Source organism: Saccopteryx bilineata, chromosome 2 (assembly GCF_036850765.1).
Source record: "Saccopteryx bilineata isolate mSacBil1 chromosome 2, mSacBil1_pri_phased_curated, whole genome shotgun sequence".
NCBI lineage: Eukaryota > Metazoa > Chordata > Mammalia > Chiroptera > Emballonuridae > Saccopteryx > Saccopteryx bilineata.
In genome coordinates this window covers 151,797,467-151,801,922 of record NC_089491.1, presented here as the reverse complement: position 1 = coordinate 151,801,922, position 4,456 = coordinate 151,797,467, and positions in this window count along the sequence as shown.

The window sequence follows — 4,456 nt, the reverse complement described above, 5'->3', positions numbered from 1 at the left end:
ATAGACACGACAAATAGACAGAAAGAAAGAAAAAAGGTGCATGGGGCGTATAGGCTGGCCCATGGGTCTGCAGCAGGAATACATGTTGGAGAAAATGGCATATGAGAGGCTGGGGTGGGGCATTGAGCCCTGGCAAGGAATGTGGAAATAGCAACTTCCACTTTTTCCAGCAGCAGAGCTCATGGCACAGTTAGCAATTCGGTTGTTTTTGTTTCTGCATGCTCAGCCACGAACTCCAAGGCTAAACTACTTTTCTCCTCAGGGGAGTGGGGCGAATAGGGAGGTAGAGGCTCCTCTGAAAGAGGAGGAGGGTCCCCAGCAGTTGCACCGGTCAAGCAGGAGTGCATTGCCAATAAGGCAGGAGTGAGGCAGAGAGGGAAAGTTTGTCCCCCATGTTCTTTGGCTGAACGGACGTGCCAGAAAGCTTGGTCCCAAGAATCCGGGTCCCAGAGAGGCGTGTCCCTAATCCAGGGATTGAGAACAGAGAGGGTCTCCCAGTAAGTACAGAGATCCTTTTCACAAACTTCAACTCACCTACTCTGCAATAGGCGTGCAGGGCTCGAGCCTGTGGGGCTCGAGAGTGGGGGAGAAGGATTCCCATTGCAGAGGGTCACTCATCCATCCCTTGGATGCTGGTTAGGTCCCTGCCCCACGTTGAGCACCAGTTGTGGACAAGTCCTGCCGGGGGTGAGGACGACGGAGACGCAAAGACCCAACTCCGAGGACCAGGTTCAGTGACGCAGATCCACTTTATTCAGGAAGTAAGCTAGTTTATATACACAGGTTCAGCCTATAGGGTGTTACAGCGTGTCCTTCATAGCCAATGGCTGAAAAGATCAGGGAGCTGTGTGGTTGGCGCAAGTCACTTCCTTATAGGGGGTGAGCTTCCTTCCTGGGTATGCCCAGGAGGCTTCTGGGAGCTGGAGTATTCTCACAGCATTGCATCAGCCACAGCTGCTAGGAACATGCTCTGCGCTCCACCCACAAATGCCTGTTTATTTAGAGTTTGTAATGGTTCCCTTCGGTTATATTTTAAATGAAAAGGTCAGAGCAATGTATCAATTTTGATTAATTTTTTTTAAAAAATAACAATGGTTAATAGTAGAAATGTGCCACACTTCTTAAGTTTTGTATAATGTGACTTTTAACTGGTAGAATATTACTTGCATGAGGTAGTTAAAGTCTGATTATTCTGAAAGTTCTGAGTACGTAGGGTATTCTTTGACTAAAAATATTTTTTGTTTTGTCAGTCCTTCAGAATATTATTATTCTGATAATTGAGTGGGCCTCTTACACATGGCAGTTTCTCTTCTGGGACACGTCCCTGGGGGAGAGGGGTTTTTGTCAGTTTTCCAGATTGAGTTTCTGCTGTTTAAGGAGGACTTCCATCCTGCATCCCTTTTTCTGACTGGGGGACCACATGAGCTGCTAAAGAGAAGTTGGATAGCCTTTTCTACACTTCCTCATCTGTGGTGAAGGTGAAATCTTAAAATCTATTGGAGTTTCATTTATTTTATAAATACATTGATGGCTTCAGTTTCTCCTTGTGTCCTGCCATTTGAGCTCTAAGGGATTCCTGTTGGTAAATATGAAGAATGTGGAACATTCATATAGCCTCTGAAGCATGAGGGGGTAGAAAATATTTCTTGCTTATGGGCTTTGTGCTCATTTCTTGAAAACATTAATGTAATATTCAACTTTTCAAAGAATCATGTTACAATGTAAGGAAACCAGGTTAAACAGAAAGTATTGAAGAATGCCTTAACTTGCAGGAAGTATTTTGATATATGAAATTTCTCAATTGAAGGAATGAATAAGTAAATGCTAAGAAATTTCATTGAAATAATAAGGCAGTTTTAAAAAATTGGTAAAAATAACTATCTTTTTTTTTATTTTACTTTTTTAGAGATACAGAGAGAGTCAAAAAGAGGGATAGATAGGGACAGACAGACAGGAATAGAGAGAGATGAGAAGCATTAATCATCAATTTTTCATTGTGACACCTTAGTTGTTCATTGATTGCTTTCTCACATGTGCCTTGTCCATGGGCCTTCAGCAGACCAAGTAATCCCTTGCTTGAGCCAGCGACCTTGGGTCCAAGCTGGTGAGCTTTGCCCAAACCAGATGAGCCCACGCTCAAGCTGGCGACCTCGGGGTCTTGAACCTGGGTCCTCTGCATCCCAGTCCGACGCTCTATCCACTGCGCCACCACCTGGTCAAGCAAAATAACTATTATCAAATAGAAAATTATTCAATCAAGAGGAGAGTCAAGTGAATATTATTTATTGGTAAGTTTATTTGTAACTCTGTGTTTAAAGATAACTTTCTGTTAGTATGTTCTGTATTAATAAAAAAATGAACAAAATTTTTTAAAAAATCTACCCCTTGCCCATGCGCTTGCTGGCCAGCTTTCACTAACAGCAGCACGCCCTTCTGCAAAAGTTATTAAAATTGCCTTGCCGAGGTATTTTGGCACAAAATTCTGGAGTTCTTTTTGTGGTTTCTGCTGTTCTGGCCTCTGGCACCCCAGAACTGGCCTTAAGAAGAGTCACGGACAGGTTGGCCAGTAGGCCCCCTGAGTTTGAGGATTTGGTAAAGAGGGAGGGGGAGGAAAGGAAGTAAAGAAGGAGTGACTGAGGTTCTTCTGGCTCTACCCTGTAGGTGAAGGAAATTGTGGAGCACACCCTGTATTTGCTCAGACTGCAGCTGGAGCACGACACTGAGAAGGAGACCCTTCGGGCCATGTGCTCGCTCGGAGGCAGCAACACCCACACCGTTGTGCCCATGCTGCTCAACAAGAGAAAAACTGGGGACTGGAGGACTGAAGGCCTCTGGTGCCAGGTTCAAGAATACCTTTCTGTCCTCTGGGATGCAGCTGAACAGGCCTGTCTCCTTTTCCTCTTCTCCTTCCAGCTTCTGAATAAATGGCTTAATTCACAGAGGATCCACGAGCCAGAACGAGCTGTGTGGTGTGCTGCCAGCACCAGCCTGGATGCAGCAGCACTTTTTGGCATCCTGGGGGAAAGAGGAAACCTGAAGGGGCCTGGCCTCACCACAGACCTTCATCTCCACCATCTGAATGGTGAAGCCTCGGGGAACTCTTCAGGTCACTGGTAAGGCCATTTATTTCCTGTTAGATACGAGGGCCACTATATGGCACCCCCTCCGTTTTTAGAACTGCTGTTTCCTTCCTCCATCTCAATTGTTGAGGTCCACGGTGTTTCCTCCAAAGCACTGATCACCCCTTTCCTCTGTCATCTAGGAAATCACCCCTTTACCTCTTCCTTCCTCATTATTCCCAGCTGACTAGCCCATCCTAGGATGAGATAGATAAGTCAGCAAAAAACTCACTTTTGGACAACCAATAACAGTTTGTTCCTCCCCCAGTCTTTCCGACTTACAAGCTATACAAACTCTCCCTCCCTCCTGAATTCAAGCCTTTTCCTCCACCAAACTATCAAGGCCAAATCCTTCCCCCTAGCACCACAACCCAACAAGCTGAATTAGTAGCTCTCACCAGAGCACTCACCCTCTCCCAGGGATGTGAAATTAACATATACACTGACTGCGAGTGCACCTTTCCCATCATACACTCACGCAGCCGTTTAAAAACACTCACCCCTAATGTCACCCATAAAAATGACTCTACTGCTCTACACATTTCCCTACTAAGTCAAGCCCCCTTCTACTTCTCCAGAACTTCAGGTAACACTTCAGTTAGCCATCTGCCAAAAACAGCATGCAACTTCCAAGCACACTTTGGTTTCAATGAATAAATTACCAGTTCTCTCCTGAGACAACAGCCGCTTCCTCCAGCCAGTCCGGTTCTCCTCCTTTCCCACATTACAAGCCTCTTCTTTTAACTGCTGTTACTCCCCCCCCCCCCCCCGCCTTTCCCTTGGATCACCTCCCACCTCTCTGTTCCCTCTCATTTTCACTGCACCTGACACAACTACCTATTTCTCACCCCTTAGTCGTGGCTACAAAGACATCTGCATTATCAGTCTGGACAGGTGTGCTCCTCTAGAAAGGAGCACACCTCCCTATCCTCTTTCTCACCTCAGTTCATCTCTCTCCCTGCCTAACACATCAAAGAATATTCTTCCTCTGCAGCAAGGATGCCCACCTCTGCGTTCCTACGAACTGGACAGAAACCTGTTCTCTAGCATACCTCTCTCCCATTGTTGATCCAGCCCCCAACAACCAGTTTCTGCCTATTCCAGTGACTCAGCAAGTCCAGCAGAGGAAGGCAGTGCAGTTCATCCCTCTCTCAGTAACTCTCCACATAACTTCGGGAGTTGGGACAGATATAGGGGGACTAGTCACAGCTCTACAGTACTTCAAAAGCCTATCAGAGAGCCTACAAGAGAGCCTAGATAATACTGCAAAAAGCTTAGTCAATTTACAGGACCAAATAGACTCACAGCCAATACCTTACAAAACAGGTGAGAATTGG